At 45.0% G+C, this 20,613-nt stretch overlaps 1 pseudogene; it reads left to right on the top strand.

Moving 5' to 3' along the window:
* The first annotated feature begins 8,394 nt into the window (after positions 1–8,394).
* The window catches only part of LOC136531798 (probable histidine kinase 2), a 31,985-nt pseudogene continuing 19,766 nt past the window's right edge, over positions 8,395–20,613 (top strand).

Raw genomic sequence — 20,613 nt, 5'->3', positions numbered from 1 at the left:
AATAGCTCAAAGTTTGTTCCATTTTGGTGTTATGGATTTTGATAGAGATTGTCATCATCCATATGTCTCAAGTTGCAACCAAGCCTTTTTGAAACTCCATGGTCAAGAGTTGCAACCAGTTCAGGAAGACACACTCCTCCCAAACGGCTCAATATTTGTTTTTCTTACAATTGTTGCTTGCTACCTCACAATGCAAACGTCATGTAATTTTAAGTTAATTCGTCCTCTATTCAAATTTGTAATTACCGCTCTTCTTTTTCTTCTTAATGTTAATGAAATGGAAAAGCGGTGGCCATTAAGGCATTAACCACTAAAAAAGAGTTTGCATAAAAAATTCTTCTTTACTAAAAAAATCTCATGTTACAATGCAAGCCAACTATGAGTGGTAGAGGCCCTATAGTAGTGGAGTTTATAAACACTATAAGACTTGCAATTGTTCTAACATATGTAGTATTTTTGGTTCACTAACTGTAAAACTTTGGGTAATTATTTTGTTGAGGATTACGCAGTTGGTAATTATCAAAATTTGTTGGGAAAGATGGAGGTTATAGTTATACTACAGACACTGATGACCAATTAGAGAAAATAGTGGTGGTGCTAAAACTATATACCACCTAGAAACTCTCGAGGTGAAATAAGTGAAAAGAGAAAAAAAACTTGACAATTGGTAGTCGTGTGTTTGTGAGAACCCCACGTGGCACACTATGGAACAATCCTATTTATGCACAAAATCGTCGAAGTAGACGAGCTCCTTAGATATCTCTTAAATAATGCGTATGTTGACAATAGCCATCTGTTTGGACCAAGTAACACATTACATGCTTTAACTTTAGCGTTACTCTACAACTAAAGAACACACGCCAACACCAATGTGCGAGTTCACTTCCATCCACAGTGGAGTTTATTAATATCAGTTGCTTTTAACCGAAAAACCGGTACACAAATCCGCACGTACGTATATTTATTATAATGTACGGTGCCTACATTCATAGTCAGATGACATAACCCTGCAATAATTTAAAAGAACAATATCTACCACTTGTCAATAAAACCGCCAAAAGGAAAATCACTTAGATGACATGTATGCTGTAATTTAGGTTATTTGCTCCTCGATTATTAGCGACATTGTGTATATTTGAATATAAGATAATATAGTTGTCTATTTTTTTATTTACACATTTTTTTACATCATGCCATTTGTATATTTGGTCATACATACAAAGTTTAAGAGTCAAATTTCAAACTTGGCTGTGAGGCAATACTTAGGCCCACCCATAGTGGTTTTCTGGTTTTGTAGCTCCAGTTTAGTATGTATATCTCTAACAATAATGTCTAACTAGCTATACATCTGAGTCAAAGTATATCTATAAGAATCAATAAGACTTGCAATCTTTCTAACATATATTTAGTATTTTTGGTTCAATGACTATAAAGCTTTGGGTAATTATTTTGTTGGGGATTACATAGTTGACAATTATCAAAATTGTTGGGAAAGATGCTAACACTATAGACCACCTAGAAACTCCCGAGGTGAAGTGAGTGAAAGGAGAAAAAACCTCGACAATAGGTAGTCATGTTTGTCAGAACCCCACGTGGCACTCTATGAAACAGTCCTCTTTATGCAAAAAAATCATCACGTAGACAAGGTTCTTAGACATCTCTTAAATAATGCGTATGTCAACAATAGCCATCTGCTTGGACCAAGTAACACATTACATGCTTTAACTTTAGCGTTACTCTACAACTAAAGAACACATGACAAAACCAACGTGCGAGTTCACTTCCATCCATAGTGGAGTTTATTAATATCAATTGCTTTTAACCAAAAAGCCGGTACACAAATCCACGCGTACCTATATTTATTATAATAATGTACGGTCCCTACGTTCATAGGTGACATACCGTGCAATACTTTAAAAAGAACAATATCTACCACTTGTCAATCAAACCACCAAAAGGAAAATTACTGACATGGCATGTATCCTGTAATTTAGGTTATTTGCTCCTCGGTTATTAGCGACTATCGTGTATATTTGAATATATGATAGTATAGTTGTCTATATTTTTTTATTTTACACACTTTTTACATCATGCCATTTGTATGTTTGGTCATAGATATAAAGTGCGAGTCAAAGTTCAAAATTGGTTGTGGGGCAATACTTAGGCCCACCCATAGTGGTTTTCTGGTTTTGTAGCCACTGTTTAGTATGTATATCTCTAGCAATAATGTCTAACCAGATATACATCCCAATCAAAGCATATCTATAAGAATCAATAAGATCATGCAAATTTAAGAAGTAAAACAACTAAGCCAAATGGATGCTTAGTAAAAAAAAGATTTTATTTTAAAATTGAGGACCGCTTAGTTTCACACTCTTCACCAGCGTGATGTGTGGTTGGCGAGCACACGCCGTGAACACGCACGTCCGAGGCCTTGGTGCACGGCCCATGCTGAAATACCGCGTCCACACTACCTCAGATCTGGACATCACCGCCGGTTCAAAAATCCACTTCACTACCGGATTTTAAACTGACAGTGGCATATCGGCAGTGATAGGGGGTTGATATCACTGCCGGTCCTTAAAAACCGACACTAATCTATAGGAAACAGTGTCGGTTTCTGGCTCCACCCGGCAGTGTTCAATTGAACAACACTGCCGGTTTGTAGTGCCAACCGACAGTGACGGTTGCTTCAAGAGTGTCGGTTCTTGGCTCGAGCCAGCAGTGTTGAGCAAGCCTATGCCAACCGACAGTGACGGTTGCTTCAAGAGTGTCAGTTCTTGGCTCAAGCTAGCAGTGTTGAGTAAGCCTACACTGTCGGTTCATGGATCAAACCGGCAGTGTTGTAGTAAATATCAGTGTCAGTTCATGATCAAACCGACAGTATTCTCGTAACTATCAGTGTTGGTTCATGGTTCAAGCCGGCAGTGTTGAGCAAGCCAACACTATCGGTTCATGGTTCAAACCGGCAGTGTTGTAGTAAATATCAGTGTCGGTTCATGGATCAAACCGGCAGTGTTCTCGTAACTATCAGTGTTGGTTCATGGTTCAAGCCGGCAGTGTTGAGCAAGCCAACACTGTCGGTTTCCTTCTAACCGGCAGTGATGGTTACGACAACACTGTCGGTTTGTTGCTAACCGACGGTGATGGCCCGTTCGTATTTTATTGTTTTATAATTTATTTTAATTTATATTTTTTCATGGAATCGGGTTTCGCTTTATATACGCTACGTAGACGACAGGTCCATCAATATTAAACATTACAAATGTTACGATTACAATTCAAATGTTCTTATCCACATCTCGATCCCTCAAAATAAAAAAGAAATATTCTTGGACTTCACACATGCTTCTCGGACTTCCTACAATAATCTGGTGAGCCGCTCTAGGCCATACTGGTCCTTGTACCTCACGGATTGTGCAATGGAAAATACTCCATCTTTTTCCAATACCTCGGCTAAGATGAATTTTGCCAGCTCCGATTGTAGTGCGACGATCTCCATGTCTAGCAGTCTTTCGTGCTTAAATTTCTTGCGCTGTCGTTCAAAAAAGATGATATACAAAGAGAAATAGTAAATCATTTTATTGAATTATTAACAGACATAAATGAAATGGAGATTATACACCCACTTATCAGCTTCTTTTGATTTCCCACCGATGTAGCGAAGCATTGCCCACATTACATAAAATCCGTATTCATTGTTTCCCGCTGGCTGTGATAAGTACTTCTCCTCTATTTCAACAACCTTGAATGGGACCGGCGTTCCACCGATATGTCTTCTTCGGACACTGAGCAAACCAAAGGTGCCTTACCTCTCCACCGATGTGCTTATAGAACATAGTATTGACAGTCCTCCAGTCATGCTCATCTTCAGGGTCCTCATCATTGTATCTTTCTTACGTTCTTCGCCATGCCAGCGCAACAGCTTAGCTGACTTTGCACATGCAAATAGCCTATGCACCCGGAGAGCTATAGAGAAATACCAAATGACCTTTATGGGACCTCCTCTGGTCTTGGTATCCTCATCTAACGGCCCTTCCTTGTACCGTGGAGCTTCACACTTGGGGCACTTGTCCAAGTCTTTGTATTTTTCTCCACGGTACAATATGCAATCATTAGAACACGCGTTGATTTTTTGAACCTCGAGGCCGATGGGGCAGATCATTTGCTTGGCCAAGTATGTCTTTTCTGGCAACTCGTTTTTTTTCTGGGAGCATTTTCCTTATTATACCTAACAACTGATCGAAGCCTTTATCGCTCAATCCGTTTGTCGATTTGAACTCTAACAGCATGATGTCGGCTTCCAGTTTGCTCATTGGGCAATTCCTATACAATGGTGTTTTGCTATCTTGTCTCATTTTCTCTAGCTTTCTCAGTTGTCTTTCACTAAGACATCCGGTCTCTACATTACATAGCAGCTGAGAAATGCCATCGTTATCCTCGGTGTCGTCAGCTAGCGTGTTCCTAAACACATTATTAACTGTGGCCATAGGTTCATGTTGACACCAGGTTCCTCGTCAGCATCATGGATGGCTACGTCAGGCATGTCCACATCATCATCGTTTTCCCGCAGAACATTCACACCAACCTCGCCATGCATAGTCCATATCGTATAGTTTGGCATGACCCCCCTGGTAATCAAGTGCGATCGTATAGATTCAATTTGATGAAAGTTCCTATGATTCTTGCAATCTTTGCATGGGCAGAAGATAGGGTTTCCATTTCCAGCATGGGCTTTGGCATCGGTGATAAACTGGCTGACGCCATGCATGTACCGCTTGTCCGTTCGGGACAGATGCATCCACTCTCGATCCATCTCTGTACAAAAAAATACTGAGACAGTAATTACAAAGAATTAATAAGAAATCGAGCTTCATGAACAACAATTGTAGCTCGAAAGTACCATTTTTGGAAAATATTATTGTACACTAATTATTAAAAAAATTGAAATTGGTAGCCCCGGCCCTATAAATTGAAAATCGTAGTAAAAAACAATTATTGCACAATATTGAAGAACAACTATTCTACTCTACTTCTAATAACTAATTATAGCATCACATACTAGCAATGATGATCTTGACCACCATAGAATAATTAGCTAGGAATTTAAATGTGTTCATAAACACCAACCTTTTGGATGATGGATTCACCACAATTTGAGCCTAGCACAAATGTCTAATTGGAAAAGTGCTCTCTAGAATGGAGAAAGAACTAGAATGAGAATCAAGCAATGTAGCCATCAAAACGAAGCTAATTAAGCAACAAAATCAAAGGAGTCGATGTTTGCTACTAACCTTAAAGCAAAAAGATCAAGCCATTCTTCAAAATCCAAGCACTAGCTTCATGGTGAAGAGCAGCCGCAACAATGGAGAGAAGGGTCCAAATACGCGCCTCTGTTCTCGGGATGGAAGAGAGGAGAAAGGAGAGGACGGCTGCAGCCTTTTTGTGTTGTAGGCTTATCACCGTCGGTTCTTGGCTAGAACCGACAGTACAGAGCCCTATCACTGTCGGCTCTTGGCTTAAACCGGCAGTGATGAGTGCCCGCCAAAACACTGCCGGTTCAAGCCACAAACCGACAGTGATGTGGTTCTTCACTACCGGTTTTAGCCCAGCCCCAATCATTTTTTTATTTTTAAGCTCATAACCGGCAGTGAAGGTACATCACTGCCGGTTCTCACAAATCCGACAGTGATGAGGCCGACAGTGATGTGCAAATCTGGCGTAGTGCCACACACGTTACAAATTTCTCAACGGGAAGAAAATCCTTTGAATTGTTGATTTGTTTACAATTTGGCCAATATTAATTGCAGGTGATAGAGTCTATATCATTTTGCTGCCGTTACACAAGGGAGCAAAACCGCGCTCATGGATCGCTCAAAACTAGAGGCGGTGTCGAGCCAAACCGCTAGTGGTATTCTACCTCCTGGTTTCCCGGCCGAGCTCGGGGCGTCTATAAAAAGGCGGCGCGCGGCGACACAAAGACACTCGTCAACTCACTAGTCAAAGGCAAAAACAAGGTATGCTTTTACCTCTGGTAACAGTGACGAAGCCAGAAAAAAATTTAGGAGAGGCTGAACAAAAGAATAGAGACTTTTTTATCTTCTCTGAACCTTAGCCCCTCTTACCTAATACATATATGTATAAAATTTTAAGAAAGGGCTTAAGGGGGCTCCACGTGCCCAGGATCGGTAGGGGGCTAGAGCCCCCCCCCCCCCCCCCCGCCCTGACTAATCTTAAATTATTTTTTACTATAATAGTATGTGAATCTAGTAAAAATATTTGATGAGTTAAAATGAGCATTTTTACAAATATGCTGGACAAACTTTTTCTTTGTGTGTGGGGGTGGGATAGGGGGGGATCGGGATTCATCACTAGGTGTGGCCAAGGCTTGAGCCCTACATCTACAACCCCCCCTCCCAACCAAGTGTGGCCAAGGCTTGAGCCCTACATCTACAACCCCCCCCCCCCCCCCCCCCCCCCCCCCCCCCCCAACAAACACATCGCCATTGGAGTATGGATGTCTCGTAGGATATATTTCTAGATCTGCCATGGTGGTGGATGGTGGAGGAAGAGGGGGGAGAATATGTATCAGTGGAAACTTTTGAGAATCTAGTTATGTTTTTTATTTACTCCTATCAGTATATAACAATCGTTTTGGTGTAAAAAAACTACATCCAACTTTCAGGCTACACGAGAGCTTTATTTATCAGTTAGAAGAAGTATTACTTTTATAGAACTTAGCATTGCCCTTGAATATTTAGAACCAACTTTTGTTATTATACAGATACAAGGAACATTGTACCTGGTCATTCCTTGCATGAAAACCATGAAATAGAAAATGAACACACGGGTGGATTTTCATATCTTTTTTAGAAGGACGACAAAAAAAAAATCACCGCAGTTTTTATTAGACAGGAGTGAAGTTTTCACATGGAACGTTCAAATGTGTGGATTTTACTGTCATAGCAATCTTCCTCACTCGCGTTCACATCTATATGCAGGCAATCGTCGGAGTCGTCATGGTACTCAGCCTTGTGGTGCTTTTGCTCTCCTTGAGGGAGACGACGAGAACCATAGATGAAGCCAGCGTAGAGACCATGGGTCTGGCGCTCCGGCACGTCGCCGGCAACATGCAGCCGCTCCTGGAAGCCAACCGCTCCGCCGTCGCCATCGCCGACGCCGCTCGGGAGCCCGCGACCAACAACGAACCATCACCAGCTTCGATCTCTCAAGTGCTAGCTAGCTTTATTTTTTATTTCCATTTCCGTTGTCGCCATTACTGCGCTCCATATAGTTGTCATTTTTATCTTATTATATATACGCGACTTGAGTCACAACTGACACGTGGTTGCTTTGCTTACGTGGACGTGGCAGGTGAGGCCCAAGATGTTCATGGCCTTCGCCATGCAGCCGCTGCTGGCGCAGGTGTCGTACGCTGGCGCCGACGGCCACGCGTTCGCCTTCTACCGCACGGAGCGCGGCGAGGCGAGAGCGCTGTTCACGGACTCGCAGAAGAGGTGGTGCACCCAGGCGGTGGACCCGGCGACCGGCCGCCTGGTCGGGAGCGCCGCCGCCGCCGCCACAGATGGGTTTTTCCTGCCGAACACTACGACGACGCAGGCGGCAGCGGCCCTCGTCGGGAGCAAGAACAACGCCTCGCCGCCAGCGGCGTCGCTCTGGGAAGGGTGGGCGCGCCCGGGCGTCCGGATGCTCTTCTTCTCCGCGCCCGTCGGCGGCGACGCCGGCGGCGGCGTGGTCCCGGCAGCGGTCGCCGTCCACGACGTCTTCGAGGTCACCGCCTCCCGCATCGGCGTCCAGGACGGCCTGGACGTGTACTACGCGGTCGGCGACGACAAGGACGACTTCGCGTCAGCGTCCGCCAACTACGAGCCTCTGCTGCTTGGCTATCAGTACCGCACCGCCGACGACACGGCGGAGGACACGCTCACGTTCTCCAAGCTGAAGTGCGCGGCCTCCGCTATTGACGACGCCGCGCCCGAGCTCGGCCAGCTCGTCTCCGGGGGGCCCAAGCACAACCGGTACAACGCCGTGTGCGCCATGTTCGACGTCTCTGGAGTACAAGTGGTACGTATACGTGTGCAACAAAAAGAGTAGTGTTACACGTATGGGTCTGCTATTTTTGGCAATTAATGACGTGGCAAGTAGTATATCATACAGCGCGCAATCCTTCCAAGAAGATCATCAGATATTACTTGATCCTTAATAGCATCGATCGAGTATTTTCCTTTCCTAAATGCTGATACGATACGCATGCATTCCATGCTAATAATGTATATTTTCCTTTCACAAAAAAAAAAAAAACACCCTTGGGCTTTTGGGCCAACGCCCAACGGCCGGGTGTGTCACGGTGCATGTATTCTCCTGATCTAACACATGCATGCATATGCTTCCCTGAGTCCTGACGCCGTCGTCCTCGTCGTCCGCGTCTCGCAGGCGCTCCGGCTGGTACTCCGGCCCCCGGTCCAGGGCCACATGCTCCAGGCGCTGTGCATCGCCGTGATCGTCCTCGCGTGCGCCCTGCTGCTGGTGGCCGTGGTGTCGTGCGCCTTCGCGGTGCGTGGGCTGCGGCGGGCGGCGGCGCGGGAGATGGCGCTGAACGCCGACCTCGTCCGGCAGAAGGAGGCGCTGCGGCAGGCGGAGCGCAAGAGCATGAACAAGAGCAACGCCTTCGCCAGCGCCAGCCACGACATCCGGTCCGCGCTGGCCGCCATCGCCGGCGTCGTGGATATGTCCCGTCCGGAGGCGCAGGCGCTCCCCGCCCCAGGCATCGTGGAAAACCTCGACCAGATGGGCATCTGCACCAACAAGCTCTTCGGTTAGTCTGAACCCTGGACAGATCCCTAGTTAATAATATACAGTAATTTGCATCAAGCTTTGTTCATCATCGTCTAGCTTGGAAAGTAGGAATATTGGTGCAACTAATATGAATATATGATGTTTTTAAATTTTAATGTTACTAATCCACCAGTTAATACTAGAAAAAATGTAGGATTGTGATCTACTGTATTTTTTCAGCTACAATAGGAAGGATTAATGCTGCTAATATAGGTTAGCAATTAAAACGTTCAACTAGGAAAGGTGCCAGCTACACGACGGGGTTCGTAGGTGTTTCATCAGCAATCAGACTACAGATTGTCTATCAAACAGGGCTAGTTGCCGTATACTAAAGCCCCCTTTGGCACGGCTCATCCAAAACAGCTTCACCGGTGAAGTCAAAGTCGGTGAAGCCAGAAAAACTAGTTTTTCCCTGGCTTCTAGTTCATTTTAAGCCCGGCTTACTAAACGGCTTCACGCTACAGTGCCTCGATTTGCGTAAAATAGATGAAGCCGAAGCCGGCATAAGCCGTGCCAAAGAGGCCCTAAATATAAGTACATGTTGTTTTTGAAACTTAATATAAGTATAAATGCTATACTATGATCGTAGCAATTTTGTTTCAGGAGATATATTATTTGTAGAACAATATCAATTCGAACCTTGTAGGTCATTGTCGGTGCGGGACCCACGGGATACCCCGCAAGGAGAGGAGAAGATCTAGTCTAACTAGGATTCTTCCCCTGTAATCTTAGTAGAAGTATTATTCTGTAATCCTACTATGAACTCTCATTGTAAACCGATTATGATTCTGACCTCCTGACTATATAAAGGAGGGCAGGGTTCCTAGGGACAGGGACTTTTCAACAACACAACACTTTATAATCAATCCAACGCAAAGGTTAACGTCCGACTGGACGTAGGGCTATTACTCGATCAAAGATCGAGGGTCCGAACCAGGATAAATCGATTGTCTCTTGCGTTAACCGTCGAGTTCCGCACACGCTGAAGCCCGAACATACTGCCCCGGGGACCCCCGTGGCAGGCTATCGGTGATCAAACATCGACAGCTGACGCGCCAGGTAGGGGCTTTCGGCGACTTTGCATCCAAGAGCTCGACGGACCTCGTCAACATGATCTTCTCGACGGGATCAACCTTCATCTTCGGCTCATGGATCTGCGAGGCAGACGACGATGGCAGGCTCCGAGGCCATCTCCTCGAAGATTCGGATCATCATCAAGACCTTTCCATTCTGACGACAATGACAGATCAACTTGCTGGAAGATTCGCACAGCTCACGATGTCCGATCCAACTCAGATTTCGTGGCTTCACGCATCCGATTCAAACTCAGGTTCCGCTTCCGAGACGGAGTCTTATCCGAGTTCTTTCGGAAAACCGAGTTCTTTTCTAATAAGGCTCCGGAACACAACCTCAACCTATCAAGAATACAACTTGGAGTACACTCAGAGTACTCTAAAGAAGACGGATCCTTTTCCGTTCGGCCTTGACAACATGGCAACGTCTTATCAGGCACAGCTCGAAAGATCTCTTAATCCAATGCTTGGAATACCACTGACAGGAGCTCAGAAAGGTCTCGTACTAACCATAACATCTCAAGACTGCATCATCCACTGGCCAGGTTCTGTTCCTACGGATAGCAGTACCCGGCTAGTTGACACAACAATGACTATAGCTCTATCCTACCAAGAAGGAGACTCGATCTGTGACCTTGAAGCCTCTACTGAAGTTATCAACAACTCTGGCAGTACGGAAACCAACGCCGATGACAGAACAACTCACGCTAGAGAAGTACTCATGATTCGCTGTCCTCGATCACCATTGGTCCCCCCAGAAGCGCCCGACGTCAGGTCTTCAGATGAATCTGAATCCAACATATCACCATTTACCCAGGGGCACGATGATGAGACTGAGAGTCAGAGGCAAGCCAGAGAGAGAAAGAACAAATTAAAGCAAGGACGTCAATGCCGTGCTAAGCAGCGTAAGGAAGCTTGGATCAAATATGAGTCAGACCTAGCCGAGTACAATAGAAGAAAATCAGAGCGAGAGGTCGAAGAAGGACGAGCAGTGAATACACCCTACGATAAGATCCGAGAAGCACTAGAAGAACTCAGGGCGACTTCACATCCCAATGAAAAACAAGAACAGCTCCGGGACTTCCTCTGATCAACAGTACTAAGGACGCACGACGGAAGGGCCCGCTCAAGACTACCTGATAGGTCAACATCTCACGAGCAGGAAGATCAAAATCTAAGGAAGTCCGCTTTCGAGAGATTTGGACCAAGTGGAAGTCACAACAGAGAAAGCAGAAGAAATCATAGTCAAAACGATCGAGTCAAACAACCAAGAAAGGCCAGAAGCAAAGCACCTACTCGGACAGCCACGCAAAACTACTCTCACCCAGACAACAGCTGGCAAGAAGAAGGCGCTGAATCAGAATACACAGAAACCAGAACGCATGATAGATTCCCCTGTTTTGCAATCAAACTTACTTCAATACGACTACCTCACAAGTTCAAGCCGTCCAACCACTCCAAGTATGATGGCAAGACCGAACCAAGGCAGTGGCTCAGGAATTTACTCGCAATCGATTGAATTGGCCAGGAGGAGACGGTGACATCAAGACCTTGTTCTTCCCCATGGCCCTAGAAACCATGCCCCTTCAGTGGTTTGATAAATTGAATCCAGGATCAATCGGAAATTGGGAGGACTTGCAAAGAGCTTTATGTGAAAATTTCGTGGGCATCATTACACACCTAATCACCCACGCAGAGTTAAAAGGACTCAAGCAGAAAGGAGGTAAAAGTCTCAGAAATTACTATCGACATTTTAGCGAACTACAAGCTCAAGTACATGACATCACCCAACGAGAAGTAATCGAAGCTTTCTCTCATGAAATCATGGCTAGGTGGCAATTTCAAGACTTCTGCAAAGAAAACCCAAGAAACAATGAAGAATTCAGTTGAACAGTGGAAAAGATTATTACCGCAGAGGAAAAGACACGAGAAAGATTCCCAGATAGAAACAACCGAGACAACCCGGACAAGCAAAATCTTTGAAATAACAGACATCAGGAAAGAAAACGTGGACCAGACAACACCTGTAGCAGTCACTGACAAATCAAGGAATTCCAAGCCCAGGAGGTATGACGACATTGAAAACATGCGTTGCGTCTTGCACCCCAAAGGAAATCACACCATCGGAGATTGCTACACCTTCAAAGATCGATACACAAGAAAGGATAGTAACGAAAATACCAAAGAAGGCAATCAGAAAAAAGAAGAAGACAACCACGAAGACAAGGGATTCCAAAAATCCAGGGGGACAGTAGCAGTAATCTTTGCCGGGGTCCCAGATTCTAGAAGCAAACATCAAGAAAAGCTAGCAGCTACGAACCATCATGGCAGCAGAACCGGCTACCCCAAGATATCTCAACTGGTCACAGTATCCAATCCAATTCTCAAGAGAAGACCAATGGACTAGTGTAGGAAACGCAGGCTATTACCCACTGGTTCTAGATCCAACTATTGCCGGTATGACTATCACAAAAGTGCTAATCGACGGCGGAGCTGGACTCAACATCATTTTCTCAGAAACTCTAAGGAAGATGGGACTACAACTCGCCAGGATGATTACACCAACAAGCACGCCTTTTTATGGCATAGTACCCGACAAGGCAGCAATGCCACTTGGACAAATCACTCTACCAGTTACTTTTGTGACTCCCTCGAACTATCGTATAGAGTTCATCAAGTTCGAAGTTGCAGACTTCGATTCATCATATCACGCAATCCTTGGGCGCCCAGCACTAGCAAAATTCATGGCAATACCGCATTATCCATACCTGTTGCTTAAGATGCTAGGGCCAAATGGTGTCCTTTCTCTATGGAGTGATTTGAAGCGCGCTTTTGACTGCGATGTTCAGGCAATCCAAATTGCAGCAAAAGCACAGGCCACCGATGGAAGAAAAGAAATAGCCACTGTTGCAGCAGAAATGAGCCCAGCAGAGCTAGTGATACCGGCTAAAAAACCCAGCATCCTAGCACCACCAAAAGAAGCCGACGTCAAGCAAATCGACCTGGGCACCGGTGATCCCTCCAAAATGGCAACCATCAGTGCCCACCTCACGGCAAAATAGGAACTCACGCTCACCAATTTTCTTCGGGACAACAAAGATATCTTCGCTTGGAAGCCGGCCGACATGCCAGGGGTCCCAAGAGAGTTGGCTGAGCATAGAATTGATATCAATGAAGGCTCCAAGCTAGTGAAGCAACGACTACGAAGATTCTCACCCGACTAAGAAGGCAGCAATTAAAAAAGAAATTACAAAACTAATGGCAGCCGGATTCATCAAAGAAATCCTCCATCCAGATTGGCTAGCAAACCCAATTCTAGTACAGAAAAAGAATACAGACGAGTGGCGCATGTGTGTCGACTACACAGATCTCAACAAACACTACCTGAAAGATTCGTTTGGGCTACCACGCATTGATCAGATAGTTGACTCAATAGCAGGATCTGCCCTATTGTCCTTCCTTGATTGCTATTCAGGATATCACCAGATAGCTTTAAAGAAACAAGACCAGAGCAAGACATCTTTCATCACTTCATTTGATGCCTACTGCTACAAAACCATATCATTTGGACTCAAGAATGCTGGTGCCACTTACCAAAGAGCTATCCAAACGTGCCTCGGTGATCAGATCATCGAAAACAGTAGAAGCATACTGTGGATGACATAGTAGTAAAAACAAAGAACCTAGATTCACTCATTGAAGACTTAAAGCAAACCTTCGAAAACCTGAAAAGATGGAGGTGGAAATTGAATCCAAACAAGTTGTATTCGGGGTTCCTTCAGGACAACTACTCGGATTCTTGGTCAGTCATCGCGGAATCGAAGCAAGCGCTAAGTAGATTCGAGCCATAACAGAGATGGGCCCTCCTCGAAGTGTCAAAGATGTGCAGAAACTAACAGGCTGCTTGGCGGCCCTCAATCATTTCATATCAAGACTGGGCAAAAAAGGGTTACCTTTCTTTAAATTGCTAAAGAAGACAGACAAGTTTGAATGGACAGAAGAAGCCAACGAAGCTTTCAAGAAGCTCAAGGCATATCTCACCTCCTCACCCGTTCTCACACCTCCAAAGAAATATGAAGACATGATGATGTACATTGCGGCAACTTCTACTGTGATCAGCACTGTGATTGTTGTAGAAAGAGAAGAAGAAGGGCGTGTATATTAAGTAGAACGCCCCATATACTACATCAGCGAAGTACTGTCAGAATCAAAAATCCGGTACCCACATGTGCAAAAACTACTCTACGCCCTCCTGATCACTTCACGCAAGCTTCGCCACTATTTTGAAAGCCACAAGATTACCGTGGTGACAGATTTCCCACTCAGAGACATCCTACACAACAGAGACGCAACAGGGCGCATATCTAAGTGGGCAGTTGAACTTGGTGCTCTCAATATCGATTTCACCCCACGGAAGGCAATTAAATCTCAAGCCCTGGCTAATTTTGTTGCCGAAGTGGATAGAAATTCAACAACCTATGTCAAATACCATCCTTGATCACTGGAAGATGTACTTTGATGGATCACTCAAGCTAGGCAGAGCCGGTGTAGGCAGTTCTCCTCATTTCTCCAGGTGGAAAACAACTCAAGTATGTCCTTCAGATACTATGGCAAGCTACAAACAATGAAGCAGAATATGAAGCCCTCATCCACGGGCTACGAGTGGCAATTACCCTCGGAATCAAGCGTTTACTCGTATACGACGATTTAGCAGTAGTCATCAATCAAGTCAACAAAGATTGGGACTGCACCAAAGAAAACATGGGCACCTACTATGCTGAAATATGAAAGCTCAAAAAACATTTTCAAGGATTAGAAATTCTACATGTCCCACATGATTCTAATGTTGCGGCAGACGTCCTCGCCAAGCTTGGATCAGACAGGGCGAAGGTCCCACCCGGTGTATTCATAGAGGAGTTATCATCTCCCTCTATCAAACAATCCAGTGAGATAACCCCTAAAATCTCAACTAATGGCACCCAGATTTTGGTAATCACCACTTCAAGGACCTAGGTTTTTATTGATTACATCAAAGAGAATAAGTTGCCAGCAGAAAAAGAGGAAGCTACCCGAGTTGTTCGTAGAAGCAAGAATTACGTCCTAGTAGGAGACAAGCTCTACAGAAGAGCTGCATCATTAGGAGTACTCCTAAAATGCGTCTCATTTGAAGAGGGCAAAGAGATCCTAGACGAAATACACTCGGGTTGCTGTGGAAATCATGCCGCTTCAAGAACACTAGTTGGCAAAGCATTCCGCACCAGTTTCTACTGGCCAACCGCTTTGAAAGACACAGAAGAACTCGTTAGAAGATGCAAAAGTTGTCAAATGTTCGTAAGACAAGCTCATGTGCCAGCTCACAACCTCATCTGCATCCCACCTGCTTGTCCTTTCTCTTGCTAGGGGCTAGATCAAGTAGGACCTCTCAAGAAAGCAAAAGGCAGTTTCGAGTACATCTTTGTAGCAATTGATAAGTTCACCAAGTGGATTGAATTCAAACCACTCATAAAATACAGCGCAACCAAAGCAGTCGAGTTCATCCAAGACATTATGCACCGCTTCGGCATGCCCAATCAAATCATCACGGATTTGGGTTCTCCCTTCACAGCCATAGAATTCCAAAGTTGGGCATAGGACTATGGCTTTAGAATAGATTACGCATCAGTCGCACATCCAGAGGCCAACGGAGGTCGAAAGGGCTAACGGACTCATACGAGCCGGATTAAAACCAAGATTGTATGAAGAACTAGTAGACTATGGATCAAAATGGATTGAAGAATTACCCAAGGTCATATGGGGGCTACGAACCCAAATAAGCAGAGCCACCGAATACTCACCTTTCTTCCTGGTTTACGGATCAGAAGCCGTACTACCTGCCGACTTGATCTGGACGTCACCAAGGATAGAACAATATGATGAAGGAGAAGCAGAACAAACCCGAAGATTAGAGCTCGACAATACAAAAGAAGTCAGAGTAAACGCTACCCTTCAATCAGCAAGATACCTCCAAGGGTTAAGACACCACTACAACAAGAATACCCAGCCTCGATCATTACAAGTCAGAGACCTAGTACTAAGAAGAATACAAAAAACCGACGGACGCCATAAACTACTCAGTCCATGGGAAGGTCCTTTTATCATCACAAAAGTCATCAGACCGGGCACATACAAGTTGATAACTAAAGATGGAAAAGAAGTCAACAATACATGGCACATCAGCCAGCTACGAAGATTCTACGCATGAAAACAACTCAAGGGAAAATATATATACAAGCCACAAGAGACCAATGTTCATGATCATCAACAACATATGTACTATTATGACCTATCAATATGCATGATCAATAAAGATGGTTCTAACTCAACAAACATATGTCTTATTATGGCTTTCCTCGAGTTGTTTCCAATGAGCACCAAAAAGCAAAATGGCTGAAAAGATGCCTGAGCATACCGTCCGAGAGCAAAAGAGCTGAAAACATGCTTGAGCCCGCCGATGAGGGTAGCTAATAAGCTAACACTCGAAACAAAAAGCAAAATGGCTGAAAAGACGCCTGAGCATACCGGCCAAGAGCAAAAGAGCTGAAAACATGATTGAGCCCGCCGATGAGGGTAGCTAATAAGCTAACACCCGAAACAAAAAGCAAAATGGCTGAAAAGATGCCTGAGCATACCAGCCAAGAGCAAAAGAGCTGAAAACATGCTTGAGCCTGCCGATGAGGGTAGCTAATAAGCTAACACCTGAAACAAAAAGCAAAATGGCTGAAAAGACACCTGAGCATACCGGCCGAGAGCAAAGGAGCTGAAAAGATGTTTAAGCCCATCGATGAGGGTAGCTAACAAGCTAACACCCGAACCAAAAAGCAAAATGGCTGAAAAGACGCCTGAGCATACCAACTGAGAGCAAAAGAGCTGAAAAGATGCTTGAGCCCGCCGATGAGGGTAGTTAATAAGCTAACACCCGAACCAAAAAGCAAAATGATAGAAACTAAGCCTGAGCATAAATCAGAGCAATTTCAAGACAAGACCCTCTAGCTCCTTCTTCCAAATAGCAAGAGGCTTGAGGACTACTCTCAAAAGATCCCAAGAAGCGCTACATAGTTTCGCTCAAGAAAGCACTCGAACGACGCTTGTTCCTACTCAACAAGAATTGAAAGAACAAGACGAGGCTTCCAGAACTCAACCATGAAGTGCTCGGGGGCTTGTCGATCCTAGGATGTTTTTGCAACCAGAGATAGGACCAGATGCTGACCACACTCCAAAAAGAAGAAGCTGGAGATGTCCTAAGTCTTTTTAGTACTAACAAGAACACAAAGTTTGTTGAGACAACGGTCTATACCGAGTTGTTTACAAGTCACAGACAAAAGCTAGACAAGCACTCGACAAATCAAGAAAGTCAATCAAGACATCAATCTACATATACCGAGTTGTTTACAAGGCACAAACGAAAGCCAGAAAAGCACTCAATAGATCAAGAAAGTTTGTCAAGACAATGATTTACCTAAACCGAGTTGTTTATGAGACAAAGAAATACAGACAAAGAAGACATCAACAAAAAATAAAGAATCTCCATTCAGTTTTCAAGTATAGTGTTTTGTTACAGAAGCTGGAATACAAAGGTCGATTACATCAGGCATTGTCATCAGGAGAAGAAACATCAATGTTAAGTTTATCTACAATCTTCCTGGCTAAATCATCGACCTCAGGCTCCAGCTTCTCAACAACATCCAGATACTCTTGGCTCTCGGCTTCATCAGCAACCTTGGACAAAGGAAAGTCTGGAGAAAGAACTCGGACCTGGGCAAGAACGTTCCTGGTACAAAGATGGGCACACCGCTTCATGAACTCCTAGAAACGGGTCGGCACTTGGGGAATGAACTGAGCCCAAGAATGACCATCATCTGCTGGAGTCTGGAGAAGGTCAGCTACTGACCGAAAAGACTTCCACAAAGCTTTCTAGTTCTCAGTAGCCGTTGCCAACTTGCGAGTCAAGTCCTCAACGGTTTTTTGGGCCTACACAAGATCTCTGTCAGCTCCACGCCTAATCAACCTAGCAAGCACGAGTTCTTCTTCAGCTTGAGTAATTACCTCCTCAGCCTTATTGTGGCTAGTATGAACGAGTGTCTTCATCTCCTCGATACCCTCCGAGAGCTTCTGCTTTTTAACTCGGAGAGCTAGACCAAGCAACAAAAGACAAGTCAGCAGAAAGGCAAATTTGAATACAAAGGGAAGCAAAAAAGAACTCGCGATACCATGGCACTCTTTCTTCATGGCCTCCTGGGCAGCTGCATCCCTCTGCTTTTCTACCTCAACTACCCAGGCATGGAGAGCCTTCTCCTCCTTCTGATGCGTTTGACGCTCAATCTCCAACTCGGCCCGACAGAGGTCAAGCTCTGCCTTCAGGGTACTCACCTCGGAGGGCAACTTTATCTCGATTTCAGACGAGAAAAAGAAGCTGGTATGATCATGAGAAAAAGACTGAGCAAAAAGAAAGAGAGAAAAAACAAGAAATAAGGACAGGAGAAAAACGAACATCCAAAGAAAGAAGTTCAAAAAAACTTACATGGAGCTTTTCTCCAAAAGAAGTCGCGAAGGTCGCCAAGTTTCCCCAGGCGGCAATCAGCTCCGACAATCGATGAGTGGCATCAAATTGCTGCACCATGTCATCAGCCAAAGGCGGACCACCGGAAGCAAGAAGAGGAGAGGGAAAAGCCGACTGAGGCGAAGAAGTCACGACCAGGGCAATCTCCTAGGAAGCCACGGCCAATCCCTCAGATGAACCCACCACCATGGTCACCGTCACCTCAGGAGTCGACAAATCAACAGCTGCGGACTCTGTCCCCCTCACAGCCACATCGGCGACCGTGCGTTCCAAGTCCTGAGACTCAGTACGCAAGGGTGCACTAGAGGTTTGACAAGAAGTCGACTAGAGGCTCAAGGAAGACGAAGGCCTGAAAGTTGACAAGGAAACTCATCAATAAGAATAAGAAAAAAGGAGAACAAAAGTAGAGAAATAAAACCAGAATTCACTCACTCAGCTATCTTCTTCTTAATAAAGCCAAAAGAAGACCTCGCAGGGGGAACCACGGCAGCAAAAACATCGCCACCACCCTGCGACATGAGCGGTGCGGCCGGTACAGGAGCCCTAGAAGAACTCGAACCCGATGTCCGCTTGCTACAAGAGAACAAGACCAAAGTCAAAACAAAAAGAGGAGTTCAACAACAAGAAAACAAGAAAAGAACTCACCAACGAGTAATGAGAGCAGCATCATCATCCTCTTCTTCTTCACTCTCGACCAAGGCCACCATAGCGCCAGCTGAAAAAGGACAAAAGTACTCGATCAAAGATAAAAACAAACAACAAAAGGGCAGAGCGTATTAATATGCTCACCTAAGAGCATGCTAGCTACAACTGGAGTACCTAGGCGAGTATTCGACTGGTGAGACTTCTTGGCAGTAGATGGAGCAGAAGAAGAACTATCCGCTCGACCCCTCTTTCTGAAAGTACATGGAGCTCGAGGAACTAGATGAGGAACATACTCTTCATATATGTCAGAAAATGCGGAAGAAACACCAGAAAGCATCATGGTAGTTTGAAACTTACTGGTCAAGGACGCCCCAGCAAGACTACCCCCAGCCTCCACATTTGCAGGGAGATCATCAAGGGGAATTGGATCAGTGAAATTATGCCCCAATTCCTATAAAAAGTAAAACAACAAGACAAGGAAGATTAAGCAAAAGTAGATACAACGAAAGAGAATCAAAAGTACCCACATAAAGAAAAGAACAACTCACAGCAGGGGTGGGTTGTTAGCACTGTACTCAAGGACAGCAAGCGGGACGACGCTTACTCCTTTCAGCATATTCTAAAGATGCTCAAGCACCTCCTCATCAGTTAACTCAAGGGCTTGATCGTCTGGAGTTCAGCAGTTGTCACAGGGTTTTTTTCCCATCAGTCATTAACCAAGGGACCAGAGCCAGAGTGAACGGAAAGAGGAGGAATCAAGTTGGCAGCATAAAACCAGTCAGCACGTTAATCCCTTACAGAATCAACTAGGTCATAGTCAAAGAACTTGCTCTTAAGACCCTGGCGAAACTGAATCCCGCAGCCACCAAGAACATTGGTGTCATCGCGGTGGGGTTGGGGCTTCAGGCGGAAAAAGTAACGAAAGAGGGAAAGAGAAGGAGGAATTCTAAGGAAGGTTTCACAAAGATGAATGAAAATGGAAAGATGAAGGACAGCATTGGGAGCAAGGTGGTTCAGGCTAATACCAAAATAGTTAAGAAATCGGTAAAGAAAGGCAGAAGCAGGAAGGCAGAGACCAACACGGATAAAGGAGATGAAAAGAATAATCTCACCAGGACTTAGAGCAGGGACCCGGTGCTCGCCTAGAGCTCTCCAATCAGCGATACCCTTGCTCTGAATCAAACCATCGCTAACGAGCTCGCAAAGCGATCCTCAGTTGTTGTTGGAGCTGGCCAGATCTTTTAAGCAGCCCTCATCGCCATGAATTCTTGATTCTCGATAACGGAGAGCGATGCTTCCTTGTCGACAAACATCGCCTGGGACTTACTCGCCGACTTCTTCCTACCCATATACTAGCAAAGGCAATGGGGCACTAAGAATTGGGAAGGCTTAGATGGCAGCGCTCAGATGACGACAACAATGGCGGCGGCAAAAGTTTGGAGA

This window comes from Miscanthus floridulus, unplaced genomic scaffold, assembly GCF_019320115.1.
Source record: "Miscanthus floridulus cultivar M001 unplaced genomic scaffold, ASM1932011v1 fs_443_2_3, whole genome shotgun sequence".
NCBI lineage: Eukaryota > Viridiplantae > Streptophyta > Magnoliopsida > Poales > Poaceae > Miscanthus > Miscanthus floridulus.
Note: the sequence above shows the minus strand (reverse complement) of the source record. Positions and strands in the feature narration are given on the sequence as shown.